Source organism: Pyrgilauda ruficollis, unplaced genomic scaffold, assembly GCF_017590135.1.
Source record: "Pyrgilauda ruficollis isolate IOZ18807 unplaced genomic scaffold, ASM1759013v1 scaffold64, whole genome shotgun sequence".
In the NCBI taxonomy this organism is placed as follows: Eukaryota; Metazoa; Chordata; class Aves; order Passeriformes; family Passeridae; genus Pyrgilauda; species Pyrgilauda ruficollis.
Window position 1 is genome coordinate 1,988,850 of NW_024528155.1, and position 23,686 is coordinate 2,012,535.

General features: G+C 37.0%; 1 long non-coding RNA gene across 3 annotated transcripts in view; it reads right to left on the reverse strand.

Annotated features, from left to right (window-relative positions):
• The window catches only part of LOC121362565, a 103,482-nt gene that overhangs the window by 58,974 nt on the left and 20,822 nt on the right, over positions 1–23,686 (reverse strand). The window contains exons 3-4 of one of the 3 annotated variants that reach the window (XR_005956533.1): positions 8,175–8,263; positions 5,075–5,214 (exon numbers count right to left, since the gene is read on the reverse strand). This is a non-coding gene — a long non-coding RNA (uncharacterized LOC121362565). Of the gene's footprint in view, positions 1–5,074; positions 5,215–5,912; positions 6,192–8,174; positions 8,264–23,686 lie in introns of those variants that run through there. The other 2 variants (XR_005956532.1, XR_005956531.1) reach the window with 2 other exon arrangements.

Genomic DNA, 23,686 nt, shown 5'->3' on the forward strand with positions numbered 1-23,686 from the left:
TTTTTTGCAGCCTGCCCTATAAAATTTTAACATGTTGCATATTTGACTTATCTAAGTCTTCCCCACCTCTCTTCTTCTTTTGTTTCTAAAGCAACTACAACATTCCCAACTGGCCTTCAGTGCTGAGCAACAATCACAATTTTTAGATTCAAACACTTGTGGAAATAATGTTTTTTCCATAGCAACTGACAAATAAGGCAAATTAGTGTGTGTCAGAAAGAAATTTGATACCAATACCCATCAAATGTTACCAGGAGATGATTCTGCATTCTTGCTAATGTGCAAAGTTACAAGCTTTTTGTGGGCAAGACCTTAATTTCCTACACACCAAAGCCATGAGCTTGAGCATCGCTTGAAGCTGACTAGAGGAATAAAACTGCTCATGAAATATGCATGACTAACACATATGCTGCCAGGGGAACCTAGTATATTATGTATGACCCTTCTGTAATTGTAGGAAAATGATATTCATTTAAATGGATGTTTATCACAGTTAAAGGTACACATAATGAGACAAAGGTCATGTGCCTAAAAATACAGGTTTAGCCCACTATTTCTGGCCTTGTTTGAAAGGACTATGACTTTTTCATAGTTGTTTCTCCTGCACATGTGATCTATAATTATGTAGCTTGATAGAGTCTCTGCTTTTAGTTTTATGCCAAATACAGTCTTAAACTAAATGCAATTCTTGTATTATGTGCATACATCTGGATAATATCTAGGCAGCATGTTAAAATTCACATCAAACCTGACTCTCCTTTTTCAGCTGCCATTGTTCAAGGCATCTACAGATTTTTTTCTCATTATTATTTGCCTTTATGAATTGTATATTTTTTTATTTTTTAAACAATCCAAGTCTCTTACAAGGGAGAGAGATATTTTCAGCTTACAAAACAGCTACAACATGGTTTGTACATTTCTACTTCAATTAGCCGTCCTCCAAGCAAAGCAAGTTTTGAGCACTATGTTTTAATTAGTTTCTTCCTAAACTGTAACATATTTGTAATGTGGATTTGGCTTTATCTTTGCATGAATACATTCTCAGATTTCTCAGGGAGAGATGTTACACAGAACATTGCACTCAGTGAAAGCCATAAATGAATAAATGCAATAAATGTAGCTTTTGATTACTGCCACAGAGCTTCACCAGCAGCATTCTCTCTTGGTTAAGGATCTCTGCAAAGATGCCTGAAACTTTCTTGCTATGCTAATGAGAATAAATATATAGCCCTGAAATGCCATGGGTCAAAGAAGAGAAAACCTATTTACCACAATTCAAATTGCTTATAGAAAAAAATGACAAATTTCAAGACTTGTGCTCCTGCAGAACTGATTCTAAGTCTAGATGTTATGCTCAAGGAAGTGGGCCAAGTTCATTTTGGTCTAATGCCTTTGATTTAAAACCATACTATCAACAGAACTGAAAAGAGCTGATAAATCTTTTTTAAAAAATCACGGTGGGTACTTGGTCTTCCTTCAGCCAAGACAATACTGACCAGCAGAGTGCTGTTGTTGTCTTATAACAGGCTTGAACTCAGACTGTCAAGGATAGAAAAAAGAATTGAAGATATTTCAGAAGAAGTTTTTTATACTATCTGCTGGAAAAGAGTTTGAAAAAACCAGGCCAGGTAATCAGGTATCAGAAAGCTCAAAATTGTCAGGATTTTGTGTTCCCTATGTATTGAGTTTCTGAGGAAGCAAGAAAGGTTTGGATCTTTCTGCTTGGCCTCTCCTCTTCAGAATGGACATGAGTCCTGTTTGGACCTGGGCTCCATCTCTTTCTCCTTAACAATTTGTACAGGCTAATAGTCACATAGAGTACCTGCCCATATTCTTTGAAATTCATGAAAATTTTGGGGGTTTTTCACTTAGGTTACCATATAGCATCTGAAGCACCTGAGGCAAAAATTAGTCTCTTTCCTTTTTTCATACCAGCAGTAAAAGAGTGGACTGGTAACTGCATCCCAAAGCATGTCCATTTTGTCTGCAGGTAAGAGGAATATCACTGTCTGCTGATGTAAGTTCAGAGGAAAAAAAAAAAAGAAAGAAAGAAAACAACCACCCCACTCTAAGCTAGTCCCATTACCCACTATAATTTATTTCAAAATGTTTATTTATTACATTTCTGATTCATCCTATCTGGTATGAGAAATTCCCTGAATGAGAATATTTGTACCAATATACCAACCAGAGAACAAGAACAAAATCTGATCTGCTTTTTGCAGTGCTTTTTTTGTCAGAGCTGAGGTCACAGCATGGGTTTTCGAATTCAGTCCAGCCCATGAAATAGCATCATGAGAATTAAAAATACTTAACTTGAAGAAAATCTACAACTGTACGAAGCAAAAGCCCCTTGTCTTTCTACTTCTTATCTATTTTCCTGCTGCATGAGTAGTATGCACCCTATTCCTGATGATAGCTCCAGTCCATTTTCCCACTGTCAGAGGCTAATATTTTCTAAAAATTCTCCCTAATAATCTGTCTCAGATAAAGTGAACAGGAAAAATCAAAGAAAATTTGAAAATTATGCTGGGCACAGTAACAGACGTATGTGACTACACTGCTCATGCCTCTTATTTAGCAAGCAAGTGAGAAATCTTTATTAGCCTGCTGCAGCAAAAAATAGAAGATGTCACAAGCTCTGGATGTAACCAGCCCAAGACAACTGGATATATTACCAAATACAATACTTACAGCAACAGCAGCACAAGGGGCTCTAGTAGGCATTGATAATTCAGCTGTGCTGCCTAAATACAGGCATACACCTGCAAATTGCCTCTTAGCTTGAACAATACAAGGAAAAGGGACAGAAGGTTTTGATGGAGGTTTTAGAAAGCTGAAGGTGATTAAAAACAGATGATAAACCTTTCCACTAAAATCTGAAAGAAGGAGGGAATTCAAGACCCCACTAAATGTGCTTAGGTGACTGACTCTTTCTTTGAAAGCAGACATATGAATGGCAAACTATGCTTTAGTGTTCTCAATATGCTCTGACAGCTTACACTGCACACACCACTTCTAAGCCTAGCTTTTATGTAAATTAATCATGTTAATTAGAAGACAGCATTGAACTCATGCCATTAATCCTATTCCTTCCCTTGAAATGGAAGCAAAGTTTCCAGTTCAGTCAGAAAATGGGATTGTTTGCTTCTTCTTTTTCTTTCTTTTATTTTTTTAAATCTCTTGTGAGGATATATTATATATTTTATCTATCTTGAAACCTAAATAGAAGCTGTAAGAAGTGTGTGTCTCACTAACACAGTTATACTGGGCACCTTTCATGAAAAGGGCATCCACATGAATATGCTGCTCCCTGCCAATGGCAGGAACTCCTTTTCAGCAGACAAGCACTCCATGAGCTTTTCTTTTGCTTTGTGAACTAGTAGAAAACCAAGAAGAGAGATTAATATGAAAAATAAGAGGAAGCAGTGCCTAGCATAATTTTGCAATACATGAAATACAAGGGGTTTTATAAAAAATAATTTCTAAACAGTGCCTAGACATAAATGTAGTGTCTCTGTGCTTATTTTTGTGTGTTCCTTAAGAAACATGTGCAGATACACAATGCTTGTGTACCATTACATTTAGGGTTCTCTGGAGACATTTTTTCACTATTCCAACTGTATAGCTTACTAGAGGGATAGTCCTGGGATTATCACAAAGACTGTCTTTCCTTTTATTTTCGCCAGGTCAATTAAGAAACAGTTGGGTTTTTGGGGGTTTTTTATTTGGTTTTTGTTGGGTTTTTTTGTTTTGTTTTCGTTTGTTTGTTTGGGTTTTTTTTGTCTTATGTTAACTCTAGAACTTTTCTTGCCTTTGTGGTATGGTAGTGGTGAACAAACTTGTGTGAGATAAAGCGCAGTGCACTATGGTTACAAAACTTAATTTTTCATGTAGCTGCTGAGAGTGTTAAAATTGCAGAGATATTACCTATCTTAAGGTATGAATTGGGTGATTTGAATGACCTTGTAAAATCTCACTGTTAGAAGCAGTTACCTGAAGGAACCAAATACCCCAAATCCTCTTTGGCTCTGCTTTTCAAAATATAAATTTAACTTAATTTTTTATACTTGCACCATTACCTGTAAATCATTCTAAACCAAATAGTAATTTCTCCAATGGCTTTTTTAGAACGACTGGAAGGAAATGGATTACTGATCTAGAATTATCAAGAACCTTCCATATTTAACTGAAAAGACTCTTAAAATCTCTGTCTCAACAAGACATTTTAATTTCCCGACTTTTAATATTAAATAAACCTAAATAAATAAATATTCAGCATGGTTTGCTGAGGAAATTTTCCAAATATTCTCCTTAATGTTGTTACAAATCACAATGGTATCTTTTTTACTATCTTTTTATTTTATTTCAGAATCATGGTTTGAAAGCACATCTCCTGGATTCTGACATTTACCAGGGGAAGCATGGTGGAACAGTGTTGTAGTGCATGTAATGGATTATAGCATGTGGATTGAATGCACTCCCATTGCTAATGGACATAAAATGCTTGGGACCCAACTGGATTTAGTTCCATTGAACTAGGTGTAAAATGTTCTTTGCATTTTCAGAATCACAAGTTTTACTATGGATCTGCTTCTAAGGTGCTTCACCCCTTGTGGATGAAGAAATCCTCAAGCATTTTTGGCTAGAAGGGTACAAACCTAATGTGGAAACCTAGTATAAATGTGACTCCCTTGGAGCAGAAAGTAAGAAGCTTAGAAACACAAGCAAAATTAGTATTTAGTTGCTAATTGCATTCTTGGTTACTAATGTAATAATTCTGACAGTGGGGGGAAAATGGTGTTGTTTATTAATGACTTTGTTCACAGTTGATTTTGTATGCACAAATACAGCTTGCACCTTCATATTATTCCTACATTTGACAATTATTATTTTTTTCAAAGATGACCCTAGATTATTCCCTAATTATTCTTGTTTTGCCATTTGTATAGGGTTTTTTTAAAGATTTATTGACCATACATATGCACATTCTAGTTCACAACTCAATTTCAATAAAAATTTTGTGTCACTCTTAAGGTTGGTGATTTCTTCTTACGAGACATTCCTCAGTATGCTGAATTTTCCAAGCTGTCCTGAGACTAATTTTAGTTTTAACAGTGATCCTTAGTTCATACATATGTATTGTTGTGCCTGTAAGAGCTGCTCATTTGTCGAAAAGGTGCATCAGTAGAGATGAAGCAAAACAAGGACAGCCTGAAACAGCAGCAACAGATAACAGGTGAGGACATCACATTATTTTATTACCTAGAGCTGTGTGTCAACCCATAACAAAGAAATCACAACAGTGTACTGAAATGCTGTTTTGTATAAAGGCTGAGAGAGATGTACTGAATAGTAAACTTTGAATAAGAATTAGTCCTCTGACTATTTAGTCCCAGAAGGTGATAGAAAACAGAAGACTAAAAACCCTGCAAAGTAGGATTTTATAATTTTGCATGTGTATGAATTCTGCTAGCCTAGCTACAGCCAAGGGCTTTTTAATCTTCTCTCTGGAGGATACTTTGAGAATTTACCAAATAAGCATTATGCTGTGGCAGGAAGGGAAAAGGTGTTCATGTATGGGTATGAGAAGGCAGACAAATGAAAGAAATTGCAAAATCAAGCTACAATGAGCAATGTTAGCATCAGGATGTGTACATATTGCAAACAACTAGGAGATCAGACAGTAATCAACAGCAGTATTGCAAGCTGCAACGTAGAATTCCACAGACTCTTAGTTCCTTGGGAATACAAATGTATCAAGTTGAATTTTCTTCTTCTATGACCTGGTAAATATAATATCCCTCCCTTGCTGTATCTTCTCTGCACTCACACGAAGACATGTCCATACATACACTCATTATCTACATGTGTAACTCTATTGTACTTGAAACCAATTCCTTCCAGAACAGCTTCCTTGCTGCATCACATTTGCAAGTAGAGTTTCAGCCATTTACACATCTCAAAGGTACTCACAGAGTCTATTCTTTTGCTGAGTAGGAAGTCTTCAGCAAAGGTTTACAAGGAGGGTCTAGCAGAATTTTAAGAGTTCATTGGGATTTCTTTCCCCTAACCATTATGTGGGAGACACAGCCAAGATGTTCAGACTGCCTGATTCTGTCTCAGTCCTGGTACTGAGCTCTTGAGGCATCTGTGATCCTCAGGGGTGCAGCAGCAGTTCCTGCAGCAGGCTAACTTGTAAAACAAAGGGAGTTTTTCTGAGCAAGCTTATCTGCATTAACGACACTAGATTCCAGATAGCTGCAGTGCATCAACAATTCAAACTAAAAGAATAACAGTAGCTGAGCAGAACAAACTTCCAACTGTGAAGCAATTATAGTGCTGTTGAATGGCTGATTGCTTGTGTGTGGTCCCTTCAGTTCCCTGATGCAGTGTGCTTATAGTTTTGCAATTGGATAAAATAGATTGGAATGAGTGCTGTCATACAGATCTGCCAGCTGTTCCACTGTTAATAAAGACACTATTTAGCTATTAATATGTCCCATTCTCTTCTGCTGTGCTTATTCAAACAAAGTAGTACTGTTTGTAGAGAGGGTGTGACTGCACCTGTTCTGGATTCAGGAATCCGTGGCCCATGAGAGACCCCTTGATACTCTCCAGTAACAATGCCAACTTCCAGCTAGAGCACCATGCAAAGACCAGACAGAATGGGCATGCTTTTCTGGCAGATTTGGCAGACAGTGTCCTAAAAACATACAGGCCTTGGAATTAGCTTCCTACTGCTTATGCTTTACAGTTGGCCTTTATGTAAGGCTCCTTCATCAGCACTCCAGTTTTATTTTTTCATTCTTCATAGGCACAAAGAAAAAGTGCTAAAATAAGCATAACATGAGGGCTATGACTTAAATCATACTTTGTATTTGATTTTACCGGAGAATTGTCTTGATTCTTTGCAATTTGAGGGAATGGAAGAAAAGGGCCACGTCTTACTCTGGCCTAAGACCATTGCTCTCAGCTAACTTTCATTGAAAGAGATTACTTTTCAGAATATGTGGAAGCTTCCCAAGAAAGTATACATTCTTGTGTTGGTAAAGCTAAACTGATGCTAAACCTGGCTTAAAAAAATCCATATGGGGAGGGCCCTAAAAATTTATTGTAACTAATTAGCATTGGCAGTGCTTTTTTAGTATGTCTAGATGCTAGAGGAAGGTTGCAGGTGACTCATGATAACTTTAAGACCTTCGTTTGGCTTCACTAGTGACTTGCAATATGAGCTTGAGTAAATTACTTCTTTTTTCTTTAGCAAAAGATGTTACTGTTATCATCAAGTTCAGTTGTGGGAAATGTTCACCATAACTGCCAATGGTGGCTGCCTGGATTATAGATAGCAAGCATGTTTTATTGGCCTTCTTTGGCATTGATTTAAGGCAATGATGAATCCTCTGAAAATCCCCTGCCTTATTTAGACAGTGAGACTGGAATAGTGTGAGAAGCTATCTCTCTAATATAATCCCATTTCTAAAGCTAATTTGTAGCATATTAAAGCAAATAGCTCTATTAATTTTAATTAATGAGTAATGATGTGTAATGTAATAACTGCAGACTAAATATCAGTCCAGACTTTGGATCTATGACCAGCTGTGATAAAAGGTGTGAAAGAACTGCTTCTTGGCCTTATGCAAGATGTTGAAAGTGGGCGGAGGGGGGGAAGTCACCACGAAAAGTAGTACTGATAGATTAGAGCACACTGACAAAGGGTTTTTGAAATAATGTTTGTTGATTAAATAAAATACCAGTAAAGAGACAAAGAGACACTGCTCAATTATTGTATATTTTCTTTATGTCTGGACCCAAGTTTCAACTGCAAACCTAAATACATTAACCCTCTGAGTAACCCAAATATTACTATCTTCCAAGTAATCAATTTTGGGATTCCAAGAAAACTAAACTGTCTTAAAATTCACTTCTAACTGAAGCTTAAAATGATTTCTTTTTAAGTGTAAAGATTAGAGAAAGGATTTTAAAAATATTTGTACTTTCCTACAATAATTTTTTTCAAATTAATAAAAAAAAATTACATTCCTACAGTAAAAGTACTTCACTCTTTTGAAGCAGGTTTTTAAATTAAAACATGTATTTTCTCAAGATAGTGTTTAAAAATTAAGTAAAAAATATTGTTTGTAACAAACAGTAAGAATTTAGGTATAGCGTACCTGTTACTTGCCCCAAGAGCTATATACCTGCTTGGTGCTCCTGTTTTCTTTAAACTCCACAGGAAAATACAAACAGCAAATGCAACAACCTGTAGGTTGACGAAAAGAAAAAGAGAAAAGAAAGAGGATGGTAAACTAAATGAGCTAAATATAAATAAAACAAACACAAACATGAGCTCTTTTCCTGCAGAAGAAAGCAAGCACTTGAATTTATCATCCAGTACAATTTGATTAAACATGCCACTGTTTACAAATACAGTGTATCAGTTCACTTGTTGGGGTTTACATTATTGATGTGCTTTTTTTGTTAAACTAGGTCAGAGAAATATTTAAACAAAGGCATTTTGTAATACGAATAAAGAGACAAAAAAATTAAAGGAATCTGTGCTGATGACTTATGAAGGTTACATTAAACACATTTATTCTTAGTTGCAGATTGCCCTTATGTGTGAGTCTCACAGTGTAACTCCAGGCTCCATTCTGCTCTTGTTAATTAGCTTTTGTTTGATGTAAATGCTTTGACTTTCTGGAATTACTCCTAATACATAGCAATGTAAGAAGGAAGAGTTCAACACATGAATTTTTTTCCTATATCTATAACTTGTCAAAAGATAACAGCTGAAGTATATTATCATCTCCAAAGACCTGAAGCAAATATTTGTAAATGTTAATATCCTGAGAGAACATGAGATTTTACTTTTCCTGGAGGCATTTGTTTGTAACATTGACACATAATATTAAACCCCACTGTGAATGATAAAATGACATTCACAAATTCTGACTTTCTGCATGTTTTCTTACAGAATTGGCACTGAGATGATGGATGAACCACCTGTCATAAAACATCTAGGATTAATCTTTAAAAAGGATCTAAACCTATTCCAGCTGATGTTATTGCAAATCCTTTGATTACCTTGAAAGTGAGCAGGAATGGGCTACAACTGAGAGTTTCCCTTTTAATGTTAACCTGACTACAAAATCTTCAGAGGACCCCAGTGGATTTCACCCTATGCACTTAGCTAAATTGCACAGCATCAGGCTCCAGTGTTCAGTCCCGTCACTCTGTGTACTTGGGAGCCCAATGAATCGCTCCAGAGTAGCAAAACAGGACAAGGCACAACTGAATTCCAGCAACAAAACCAATTCCAGGATATAACCATAGGTAAAATAAAATTTAATTTGTAATTAACTGTACCTTTTCATTCAATGAAGAATGGTCTTATGTGCGATGTGAGAAAAGGAGAATCTGAAGATAGCCCCTTGGTTTTTACTGATGTGAAGTTTAACATTTAATGGATCCTCATTAACAGCAAGAATTTCAACCCATACACTGGCATGGAGGGTGAACTAGGGACAGCATGTAAACTGTTTTAATCTCAAGCCGGTAATCCTATATGTCTTCTGTTTTGCCTGACTTTAATTCAAAAATGCATCCATCTTGTTTAATCTTTCTTGTTGCACCTCCTCCTTCATATCTGGAGATGACTGAACTATTCATCATGAGCCGCTTGCCAGATACACAAAAATAAGATTTTGTTCAGTGACTTAAAAGCCAGGAATCTCTAAAAGTGACCCAAACATTTTCAAATCTAATTCACGACCTCATGATTCTGGTCTCTAAGTGCTCACATCATACTTAAAAACAGGACTTTATTTTTACACCATCTTATTTCTTACTTCATGATAGCACCTGAGTGCCAAGCTTAGTTTTTATTCATTTTTCCACTTCTCATAATTCATTGACAATATATGCCTTTAATACCTGTCATATTGGAAGGGGTATTATGAATTGTTCATGTATGGTATTCTTTTCTACATCTACATTTAGTCACCTCTCTTTTCTGATGCAGATTTTTAAATTCTTTAAAGTGGCAGTAAGTTGAAGGAGAAATCACCTGGGTTTGCATTTCCCAGTTAGAGGATTTTGAGGATTTGTCAGAAGGAGAGAAAAATTTAAAAAATACATGTGAAAAAACATGATAGAAAAACCTTTTCCTGTAAACATTTATTTCTGTTGCCTGTTTTTCTGAAATCTGGAATTCCTGAAATTTAAAATACCTGAGGTCATTACATGTCAAGGGAGGGAGGAAGATATAAGCCTGATTTATTTTCTGTCTAGAAGACTTCACTTTCAATTTTCCCTTGTCATATTTCCAATGAGCAATTGGCCACCCTAAATACAGGATGTCCAGGTAGGTAGTTTCAGCATCTGTACACTCATTTGTCTGATAAAGATGAATTTTGTCTAATAAAGAATGTCTAAATGTTCTTTCTTGAGTACTTAGGTGTACTCAATCAAAAATTACAACCTAAGTCCTCTTGAGAAGTAATAATAATAATAATAATAATAATAATAATAATTTGTAAATAAAAATTACTAGATGAGTGACCAAAATATAACTCAAAAATTCCAGATCCAAGTTTGACTTCACAAGTCTCTGTGTTGTAGTTTGAGCTTTAACCATTTTTTTCCTTCTATCAATGAGCACTTTTCTCTGTTTCTTACTCTTAACCAAGTGGGGTCAGATAGGCCCTCAGATTTTTGATTTCACCACCACTACCCCCACCCAGACCTTCAACTCATGTAATAAAAAAAAAAAAAAAAACCAATCAGACAATACCCAAGAGCAAATAATAGAGATATTTGCTTTGATATTTTGATCTTTTGGGGGTTTCCATTTACTTTATACATTTTTGTTTCTTTTCTACCTCTCCACTGATAACGTCTCCTCTGCTAGTTGATTTTCCTGTCCTCTGTAGTATGGTTTGCTGACACTATTATCAGTTCCGTTTTTCACAAATTCATTCAGCACTCATTTACTGCCATTAGTGTCCTTGGGACAGAATACAGCTTCAAACTCCAATCAGCTCCTCTCTCTTTCCTAATTCCTTTATTATATTTATTATATGTAGTTTATTATATGCTTACCCCCTTCCTGTCTCCTTCCTTCCTCCCATTTCTCTTTTTTTTCAACATAATGGATTCTTTAATTTTTATTTGTGCTTTTTGTGACTACCCATCTTATTGAAATACTGACTGAGAAGACATTGAAAGGATGACAAATAGAATGACAAACTTCTATGGAAGTGGTGAAAGTAGCGTGCTAAAAAAACCCCACATATATATCTGCATACATATATATATACTGCATACATACATATATAAGCACATTAGGCGATGAAAGATAGATTGAGTCTGTACATTTTCTATGTATATCTGTGCAGAAAAATTGATTTTTTTTTTTTACTACTGTTGTGGTATTAATGCAGAAGAGGAGTACACACACTCATGCTAACACTTTGTTAGTTATATAGCTCAAGAATAGAGTATGCTCAAGGAAATGTAATGTTGATGATTCAAAATTCTCTGATAGTAACTATATTTGTTCAACCTTTGCATGATCTGCCAAACTAACGTGTTTCTTTATCTTCTGCTGTGCTGTTTCCAAATTGCTCCCATTCATATGATACAAAAGCTTTTAACTATGTTTGACGAGACAAATTTTTAGGGAAGTTATTAAGATAAGAGACCTCTGCAGGGCTAGAAATTACTCAGATTATACACAAAATCTCCTGTGTATGTGTGCTATGATTTTTTTCTTCTCTATTCTCTCTCTTCTTCCCTTTCTTTTCCTCCCTCATCTTTTTCCTGAGAGAGTGTGGGGGTGGGGGATGAGTTTAGGGGTGGAGGGAGATGTTCCTTCAACTAAATGCAATACAGTGCAACAAACCAACACATTGCCACAAGTAATGTATGCCTCTGTCAGTGTGCAATGCAGTTCCACTCATGAGGTTATAAAACACTGAAAATGGAAATGTAGCCTGAGGAAAAGTTTTGCATTCTGAGCTCAAAAGTAATCTCAGAGACAGTGGATATTAAAAAGACAACATACTACTCCTCCCTTTAGAAAAAGACAAGGAAAAGTAGAAGGTATGAAGTCACTGGGCAACCTATCTAGCAGAAATAGATAGTTTATAAAGCTGAACACAACCCTTGAAGGCAGAAAGAACAACGCTTCTGCCGTTATCTTACTGATTTCTTTGTGTTGCGGTACAGGCCAGCAGCATTTGTAAGAGATCTGTTTAGAGCGGTTTAAAAAAAAACAGAAAAGGAAAAAGAATAGAGGAATGAAAAGACCTTTATTCCTTCTCTTTTCAATCTGAAAAGAGGTGAAAAAATAGACCACATTTATGGGGGAAAATGGGCTTTTCTTTCCCTTATCCTGGCCCTAAGTATTACAGGTTTATATAACCTAAGCTAACAGTTCACCAAATCTACTCTGTAGAGAATGGATCATGGATTCTTGTTAAGTTTTTCAGTTTAAAAGAAATTGTAACTTCCAAGACAGTCAGAAAAGCACTGCTAAACATTACCTTTCTAGGCTTCCTGAGCAGGACTGTTTTTCTAGACTGTAAATTAGGGCATATTTTTCTTTCACGTACTAGTATTCAAATAGCCACAGTGAGAATGGGAGGTAACAATAAAAACAACCTTGTAACAGATTTGCTGACAAGAACTGCCCATATCGTCTGTCTTACTGGATTTATATTGAATGTAATGTAAAAATGAATATGTAATATAAAAATTAACATGCAATATCTCTTTAAGATCCAGCAAAGAAACCAGCATGCACATTTACCTCATATAAGAGTATGTGAGATACAGATGAATCTATCTGTACTGAGACAGGTACTATCTCATATATGTGATCAATTTTAGCATGTTGTCTTTTCCAGTATCTCCCTCTGTAATTCTGTTTTCTCTCATGTCAAAACTCCCTACACACTGTACCCACTGTCTGTAATATGGCAATTTAAAGGCGTTTCCTCCAGCTATGCTAATGAAAGGGTTGCAACCAAATTCAGTATTGACATAAATCTATTACAGTTAGCAGAAATACGACTGACCTCATAGCTGAATGTGACAACAAATATTCCAACAGCAGGAACAAGCCAATCTGACAAAATGTGCCACAGCCTAGGGGCTCAAGGGCTCTTAAACATCAATGCCTGTTAAATGTCTGCCAAGGGTCTGGCTACAGAACACAAGATACAGCTAACTGACTTCATTACAGACTGGTTTCATTTTGCCACACACTACAAGAGTTTCTAGCTCTCTGTTGCCACTGAATGTGTGAGGTTCAGCGAGTGGGAATTCAGAGCTCAGGCACTGAATGAGGCTGAATGATCCTGGGTTTAGCTGTGTTTGTTTTCAGCAGGCCGGACCTTAGGACTTGGACCTATGTGACACCTCCTGACAGCTCAGGATCACCTGAGCTATCACATGGCTGTGATAACAGCTGACCACAATAACAGGTATAAAGGCTTGAAGCAGGCTAAGTAATGAGGCATGAGAAGGGTCATGCCCATGATTTTAAACAAGCAGGAACTATGGTGTGTGATACTGATACCCAATTATAACGAGTTTATCCGAGGATTGGTAGCATTCATCACGTTGTTAGTATTGTAAATTTGTACTGTCGTAGATAGGATTCACACAGCTTGGGGCCTTGTACTTTCACCTATTGTTTTCCCTGTGTTATGATAAATTTTCACAACACTTGATTAAAACTGCCAATTTGTTGGGTATAAAGAAAATCTCTTGACACTACCAGGACTAATTACATTGTCCTTGCCAAAGGGATAGTTGAATAATTGCATGTGATTATTGCACAGCTACGGTGCTTTTCATGTCAGTGGCAATGCAATGAAGATTGATTCCCTTTAATTAATCATTCAAAAATAGCCCCTTGTATCATTCCTCAAATAGGAGCAAAGATGTTCCTACATCTTTCTTCCAAAAGGCTCCTGGATGCAATTGGTTTCCTGATGAAATTGCATGGCAGTGCATGTGTGTGTGTCCTAGATAGGAGGGCCTGCTTTGTAATTATTTCATGATCCTACTTTCCTTATTTTTCTTCTTATTCTTGAACATGCATTATAATTCTAATAGCTACATGCATAAGAACATACTATTAAAACTTAATATTTACTACTTGAACACCAGGCATTTAATTGTAAAGAATCACCAGCTCCAAACTTATTTTTATTTATCTGCTGATTCCCTTCCTTTTCAAATCAAAGGGTCTGTAGGATCATGCAGTATAAATGACAATATTAATTATTTAAAAAATATCTTATGTTAATAAAATGTGCTGATCTCCTGCAATATCTCCATTAGTGACGGAAGTTAATGAGCTGTATCTTTTCCTTCTATATATCTACATTTCATGAAGTCTATAGCATTCATCTGTAAGAAAAATGATTCTTCATTTAATTTTCTTTCTATATGGATGTTAAAATCTCAGATAATCTAATGGGGTGACATCTTTTAAATGGATTGATCAGTTATGATATCTGATACCACAACATGCTTCTTTTCAAAAAACAGCTTTGTAGGACTTCCACTATTGTTAAGTTATTTTAGAGACTATATAATTAAAATTAAAATTCATAAACTTAAATTTAGAAGTATAATTTATGAATATTTATAACTAAAATTTTACATTATCTAAATAAATCTCAATTTGAAATAAACAATGAACATGTTTTTATTATAGTACTAAACATTTGTATATCTTATGATTAAAAAGAATGGGATGAAATAGGCTGATAAAGAGAGCTACACACAATATAAATATCCATGAATTCTAATTGTTCTGACACATTTTGTAACTCACAATTTGAAAAAAAAGTTTATCACTTACTCCACATGACAGTATTAGAATGCCTGCATCAAAGCTTACAAATGGGTCGTTCCCATGATTCTTGTATATTTATGCACGACTCAAAAAGAGTACCGCAGCTGGGCTGGTATATATATACTAGAGGACATGTACAGAAGTTCATGAACCTAAAATATCAAACCCAGACAGTCTTTTTACAGTTTTATTTTACTACCTATGTGTATTGGGTAGTATTCAGCACATTGTTAGCAGTTATGTTCAATGACAATGCCTCCTGCTTGGATACGGGTACAGGAAGAAAAGTCGTTTGTGGGTTTGAAAAGTTTCCATCATTTGATTGAGTGAGATCTGCTGGGATTAGGATTTAAGTCTTGGTCAAATAACTCAGATTCTAAAAGAAATTTCTTATGGAAGAATTGCTTATGAGATTCAAAATTTTCCCATTGCTAAATACATTCTCTATTCCAATGTAGTTATGGACAGGTCTCAAAACTGCATTTGGAAAAACAGAATAAAACCTTTTTCTCAGTCCTAGAGGAGGTTCCTCACGGACTTGGTGATTTTAGCAGGCCAAGAACCAGTATCTGAACTTCTCTGCGCATTTGTGTCTCAATCACTGTCAGTTTGGCCAAGGGAGATTTTCAATGTAATGAAGTGTAAATGCAGAGCACAGAAACTTGGAAACACCCATTCCTTGACTTGCGCTGAGGATCCCACAAGCCCACACTTGTTCAGAGAACTATGAAGACACCATTCAGAATGGATTATCTTCTAACACCTCCACTCTCTTTATACCTCCTCTTTAAAACAAAAACAAAAACAAAACAGGAAAAAAAACCCAAGAGTTTATGCCTTTGGGGAGCAGTAAGGAGAAAAATTAAACCATAATAGAAAGTGTTAGACTTTTTTAAATAGAAACAAGTGCTTGGACATTTTCCATTTTGTGTCAGAAAGAAAAGCAAAGTTTTATCACTGTATTTTCCAGTTTACCAAACTGTCTCTCTAAAGAACCTATTTAGTTGAAGGAGACACATAAGAGTGGTAACAGTGAATGCAGATGTTATGAATTCCACTGGGATTTAAGAAGCTGAACCATTGATTTCATTCTTGTAAAAGCTGGATTCTCTATATGCTGATTGCATATTCATTCTTTAATCTTTATATGCTTAAAGTGTGAAAAAACCCATGACCTGAAATTTCTCCTGTAAATTGTTGAACATTTGCAACAGACAAAGAAAATCACAGTTGCAATTCTGCTAACACTACAAAAAAAACATAAATTGAAGCCACAGCAGGAAATAAACATTATATGTAAGGACCTGAGAACTCACCAGAATGCAAGAGCATAAATTGTACTAAGAGATGTTATACTGCCTGTAAAGTCAAAATTTAGACTAGAATCTTGGGTTGACTAAAAGGTCTGCAATAATTAATATCAAATTCTCTCATTTTATGAAAAAGAACTACACACTTTCAACTGGATTTCCTGACAAATAGTGCCTGTGAACACCTGAATCAATGATTAGGCTGAAATAAAAAGCTTTTTTTGATTTTTTTGTTGCACAAAGGACTGCCATGGTACAAGATCCCAATTTTTTGTTCTTTCCTGCCAAATGGAGTTTTGAGGTAAAATGAAAGCACAAGCAGTTCCATTTAATTAGGTATACATTTTTGATGGAAAAGAATGAACCTCCCTACAACTGCTGTGTTTCCCTCAGCAGCAAGTTGCCAAGACTAACATGGCAACAGCTTCAATATAGTGAACTCGAATCACACATATAATAGCTGATGCAAATTTATCTGCAAATGTTTATTTGTGTACAAAGCTCCAAACTGTATTTTTCTTGTTCCTGATTACCAGGATTAGTATTAATTTTTTACAACTAAAAGTCCAAGTTTGTTACAAAATATTTTCATATATGTAAGTCAAAGCATTGCAGTAAAACTTGTGTTTGTTGTAAAATGAAAAACAGCAGATGAAGCTATGAATGAAGAATTCTCCACATTCTTCAGAATGTTTACATTGTGAGGATGCATCCCCATTCTGCTGCTGTGGGTTCTTTTGCTACGGGATGTGAGTGCTTTCTGGTCCCTGCTATAGCTACTCTCATCACTAGCATGAGCAAGATGGAAGTGGCATTTTCCATACTGTATAGCTGGGAACAGTTGCTCAAAAAGAGCTTGGTTTGGATTGTTTGGTAAAGCTGCTGCAGTTCAGGCCTTTGTGCACCTGTAACCCAAATCCTGAGTTATAGGCAGTTCATGTTGCCTCTGCTGCTCCTTCCTCTGCAGGGGGAAGACAAGTCGCTCTCCCCCTGCTCCAGCATGGGGCCCTTCTATGGGAGACAGTCCTTCCCGAACTTCTGCAGCATGGGTGCTTTCCATCAGCTGCAGTTCTTCACAAACTGCACCAGCATGGGTCCCTGCCATGGGGTGCAGTCCTTCAGGAACAGGCTACTAGAGTGTGGAACCCCCATGGGTTCACATGCCCTGGTGGGAGACCTGTCCAGCATGGACTCCACTCTCCCTAGGTCCACAGGTCCTGCCAGAAGCCTGCTCCAGGTGTGCCTCCCATGGGATCCCAGCCTCCTTTGGGCATTTGCCATCTCCAGCACTAAGTCCTTTGGGGCTGCAGGTGGATCTCTGCTCCACTATGGACCTCCATGGGCACAGCTGTCTCACCCTGTTTGTCACCATGGACTGCAGGGGAATCTCTGGTTTGACACCTGGAGCAGCTGCTGCCCTCCCTTCTCCACTGACCTTGGTATCCACAGCATTCTTTCTCTTACATAATTTCATTATTCTCTTCTCTGTCCACACTTTGCTTCTGTGCAATAATTTTATTTCATTCTTAAACCTGCTATCCTATTGATGCTGCCACTGTCACTGATGGGCTCAGCCTAGCCCGGTGGTGATTCTGTCTTGGAGCCAGCTGGCACTGGCTCTGTTGGACATCTGGGGAGCTTCCAGGCGCTTCGAACAAAAGCTATCCTGGTAGCCTCCCTGCTACCAAAATCCTGCCATGCAAATCACAAAATCATAGAATTACAGAGATTATTACATTAGAAAAGACTTCCCAGATCATCAAGTACAACCTGTGAGCAATCACCACCTTGACAACTAGACCACAACACTGAGTGACATATTCAGTCTTTTCTTAAACACCTCCAGGGACGGTGACTCCACCACCTCCCTTGGCAGCCCATTCCAGTGCTTAACCACCCTTTCCATGAAATGATTCCTCCTAATGTTCATGCTAAACCTTCTCTGGTGCAGCATGAGGCTATGTTGTCTCATCCTGTTGCTGTTATGTGGAAGAGATCGACTCCCATCTGGCTACACCCTGCTTTCAGGGAGTTGCACAGAGCACTTAGGTTTCCCCTGTGCCTCCTTTTCTCCAGGATAAACAACCCCAATTTGCTCAGCTGATCCTTGAAGGTCATGCACACCAGACACTTCAAGAGCTTTGTTACCCTTCTCTGGACAAGCACCAGCACCTCAATGTCCTTTCTGAATTGAGGGGCCCAAAACTGAACACAGGACTCAACGTATGGCCTCACCAGTGGCAAGCACAGGGGAAGAATCACTTCCTTGATTCTGCTGACTACGCTATTCCTCATACAGGCCAGGATGCTGTTGGCTGTTGCAGTGTACTTTTTGTTTTATTAGTAGGTTTATTTTTTGATTTGTAATTTGGTGGTTTTCTTTATGCTGTTTCTTTTTTTTCCCCACGTTTTCCCAGATTTTTCATCAGTTAGTTTCTAGTTTCTATTTCTCCAAACTCTAGCAGTTTACTGAAATTGTTCTCCTCCCTTGGAATTTTATTGGTTCCTACATTGTGGTTCCTCCCTGTGTTTTATAATGCACTGACACAGCTGACACCTGGGATTCAGACGGAGCTCCAGGGGGATCTGCTGGCCCCCCGCCTCCTGTCATCAGCTAGCTGGGGGAAAGAGGAGCGGCAGCTTTCCTTCTTGGCCACCTGGGCACAGCTGGCTCATCTTCAGCTCTGTTGACCAGGACCCCCAGGTCCTTTCCTACTGGGCTTATTTCCATCCACCCTGATGTGAGCGTGTAGTGCTGCACTGGGTTGTTGTGACCAAAGTGTAGGACCTGGTATTGTTGAACTAGCCTTGTTGAACCTCACATGGCAGTTCTCAGCCCATTGATCCAGCCTGTCCAAGTCCCTCTGAAAAGACCTCCAACCCTCCAGCAGATCCACACTCCCACCCAGCTTGGTGTCATCTGCAAATTTGCTGATGGTAGACTTGATCCTCTACTCCAGGTCATCAATAAGGATATTAAATGGGACTGTGCCCAATAAACAGGTCTGTGTCCCTGTGGGACACCACTAATGACTAAACACCAACTGGATGACCCAATACATTGGAAAAGCTAGAACTCCTTTGATATGCGTGCATGTGCTCCCCTGCTGGCTAGAAAACTTCCTTTGTTCTCTCTTCCTGGTCTCATAGATCTTGGAGGTTTTGGCCTAATTTCTACAAAACTGGCAGAAATTGTCTCTAAATGTGTTATTTTGCTCCACATGGACAGCAAAATCTCCTGGCCAGAGGAAATGGCTGCAATGGGAATAGAATGATGCACCCCACTTATCCCTTAATGATGCTTTAATGAACTAGGTATACTTTTACCATACTGATGTTGATGTTGTGCTATAGTGAGTGATGCTGAGGCTCCAACTATGCTGAGCTTTTCCAGAGGAGAGACATCTCTCCCTTTTATCTTCAGATGATGATACAGACCAGCAGAAACTGAAGTTTACTTTTGAATATCAAGGGGATTTTCTATATAAACATTTATTTGCATTAGACATCCAAGAAAATTTTGGGGAAAATGGAAAAATGAGTAGTGGATTAACATATAAAACACAAATTTTCTCATTCACTTCTTAGAATAAAGAAAAAATTTTTGGTAGGATTTATCATAAGTGTCAAATCAGGTGCCCTAGAGCAGAAGAAAAAGAGGTTTAAAAAGCTGACTATTCTTTCTCTGATCAATCTTCTATCTGCTTATAATAAGAGAATGACAGAAAATAAAATTCTTCCAGATTCTCCATTAAAAGGAACTTGTCAGCTGTTGCTGGAAGGTATTTTGGAGCCAATTAGATCAACATTTTCTTTTAGAAAGAGCAAAGTGTATGTCAGATAATGACAAAAATATCTATTTTTGACCCTATATTTACAACTTTGTGCCAAGTTCTGAATATGACATACCTAATAGCTTTTTGTGCTAGACTTGGAATGACTCCCAAGAAAAGTCAGTTTCTGACCTTGCCACAGCAGTGTGTCTCTGCTGACTTCAGTAAAATTATTCCTGGTTTACAGTGACAAGTGAGGTCAGAATCAAGACACCATTTTAAGTGAGAAATGTGCTACAAGAAATACTCTAAAAACCAGCTGTCTCAGTAACAGGTTTGAAGATACTCCAAGATATTGCAGGCAGGGTGTCCGAAGCCAGTTTCTGTGGCTGGTTTGGGGATCATCAAGTTAATTCTTCATTATCATACTCTGGATGAGGTGTCTAAGACAATACAGGTGTGGAGCTGCAAAACTAGTTCTGTAAATAGTTTGTTGCCTCAACTAAGCTAGCTGCATTGAGCTTTGGCTTAGGAGACATAGACCAGGGGTGCAATATGTGACATTTTACAGAACGTGATTGAAAAATGTTTAAGCTCTCATCAATGAGAGCAGACACACCAAGGAGAGGAAAAAGAATCTATTAAAAGCTCAGACAGGGGTGTGAGAGTCCTAAATTACCTCTGCACCATATCTTGTTAGCTCAGGTGTACCACAATGCTGACGGCACCCTGGTGCTGCCAGTCCATGGGCACCTGGAAAACTAGGGGTGAAGCTAAAATTTGTGTCATTCTTACACAAAATGAAGAAGAGCAGACTAGAACAGAAAAAAAAATGTAATTATTAGCTTAAGTTTTGCAGTGGCACAGATCAGAATAGGATGTATTGTCTCCCGCTCTCCAGTGTTCTGATTAGTTCCTATTAAAATACCTACAATAGGAACTTGTGTCACAAAACCAGTAATATCAAAAACTTAGTCGCAACACCATAAGTCTGTGTGTTACAGTGTACCTAACAAGTGATTTTCACCACATGAATCCTCACAATTCTGTGCTGAACAAAAGTCATTTGCAGATGAGCTTTTCTTTTGTATTGAGGAAAAAAAAATCAGGGACTTGGTAAATGGAAATGCTCAGAGCAGATAAAAATTCTTTATAAAAAGATGAACAGCAAAATCACTGCAGTACTGTTTAGTACTGTTTTGTAAGATGACTACAAAAAGAAAATAAGCTGAAAATGAGAAAGTCTTAATTGAGAGAAATAAATGCTTCATATGTGCTCAACAGAGCATTGTTTTCCAGAGCTTGAAAGGACTGACAGTAATTCTTCCTTGGATAATCTGTCATCTAACTATTAAAATCTTGGAATATAATTAAAGATTAAAAAAATATTACTTTATGCTGCATGGTTAAATTTACACCATTTCTGGCAAAGGGTGTAATCACAAGATTCCCTATTTCATTACTATACACATTTATCCAACAATTTAAAATTAGAATCCAGCACTACATATTGATCTCCTATTAATATCTATGCTCTAATAAATGACAGTCTTTCAAAAATGTACCTTTATAATATATGACATGGTTTAAACTTATTTTATTTAATGCCAGAGAGAATTTGCATTTCATATCTCATCCTTTTATGAAGCTGCTGTAAATGACTTAGCTGCGCTTTTAGATTTCAGACTAATTTCATTTCAATTTGATCTTAATCTTATGTTATTCTTAGGTTTTGTTAAAAAACCTGACACTTACCATGTGGAATAACATGTCAAAATGTGGGATGTTTAAATTCATGATTTATGAATTTAGTAAAGATTTGAAATAAAGTATATGATGCCTGTTAAAGTCACAGGAAAATGTAAGTGACACCTAATGACAAAATGTAAATTAATTGTTTACCATATACTTGAAGTTGACTTTCTGCTGTGATGAGAACATTTTCAGGATATTATATTATATATATTTTCATGGCAGAACCTTTTCAGGATATGATGCTGGACCTTCAAAAAAAGTTCAAGACACTTTCTAATACCTTTATGTTCATAAGCCAAACACAAAAGAGGTTTTCAGATAAGGAATGAGTTTTCTCTACTACAATTCTGAAAAGAGCAGCCCTAGAAAACAAAGAAAAAATTAATTATTAAAAAAATCCAAACAAATCAACATATATGAAATGCATTTTAATTTGTTTAATAGAAAATATTTGTTTTAAAATTGTAATGGTTGCAACATAGTTACAATTGGTGTTTTGCTGTGGTTTCAAGGAGAAAAGCAACTTCCTATCAAGCTCAGTAGCTGGATAAGCTTTCATTAAAATACTGTCCACCTCACTGAAATACTTGCCTCAAATTCCTATCAATGCCTTCTGATCAACTAAATTCCAGAACAACAAACCATCTAGGGCACCAATGGTTTCTGTAGCATAGTGGCATGGTGACAAGCTAGTTTCAAAATTATGGCAGCCCACCAGCCAGTGTTAAAGCTTGGGGTTTCACAACTACTTTAAGCTAAATGTTGAGATAAAGAGCAACAAATTTCTTCCTCGGTGGTTAGCATATGTTAAGTGTTCTCTCTGACAGTATTATATTTTTTAGTATAACATGCTCCAAGATCTATTTAAAGATGTTTTATTTTCTACTAGGTAAAGGAATATTTGCGTATGCTGAACCCCTGATTCTCTTCTTAAATGTGCATAAGCACATTTAGACAAAGCAAATGTTTAAGGAATAGGCAGCACTTCAGCTGTAAATTGACAACTTCAAATTCTGCTCTCAATTACAATCAGAGTTAATCTCAGTGTCTGTGCACTTGACAAGAGACACAGTCCCAGTTCTATGTTTCTAAAGTTGTTTTTGCAGTAGTGCAACTCACTTCCCAGTGAAGTTGCTTCTTGCTTTTATCAGTATGAGAAAAATCTATTTTGAAAGCATTGGCTTTTTCCAGGCACACCATTTCAATGTAAAAGAGTTAGATGGTGTATTTTATTAAACAATTCTAAAAAAAAAATCGTGTGAGAGCTAAGACTGTAAGATTCTACAGTTTTCTTTCCATGAACACTTGTTCATACCTGCTTTGCCAACCTCAACATGTTTTTTTCTTTCCCGACTCAATCAATTCCAGAATAAAAAAAACAAAAAAGCAATACAGTTATCACTGCATTCTGCTCTCTTTTTCAGTGATAGATTAATTCTGTGACCTTTAAGACACCAAATACTTCATGTCTTCCCATCTCTTTTTTATGTATGCTTTCCCTCTGTCTGGAATCTCTGTCCTACAATTCTGGAAGATTAAGACGAATATGTCTCTCCTGCGCAGGGTAGGCTGTTTCCCCAGGAAGCTGTGAGATGCCATCAAACTCCAGATGAGGGTCTGCAACAGACTTCCAGAGAAAACCAGGTCCAGACGTGTGTCCTCTTGGTCACAGATCTCTCATTGCAGGGCTTTTTTCTCTGTGTCATTCTTTTCCACGTGAAGTATTTATTTTACCTCCTCAGGCTCCTTTTTTCCTGTAATTGTCTGAATAAAAACTTGAAGTGCTCACAGTTCAACTGTCCTCATGCACAGAAGCTAGCTGCACTCCTGGTGCTGCTTGTAGCTACCCTCTACATCCTAGGCATTATTCAAAATCTTTGAAATTGTATTGTATTTAAAAGTCAGGTAATTGTTATTATTTTTACTGCTTTTTTTTTTTTTTTTTTTAATATGCTTTTGCACATGGGGAGGAA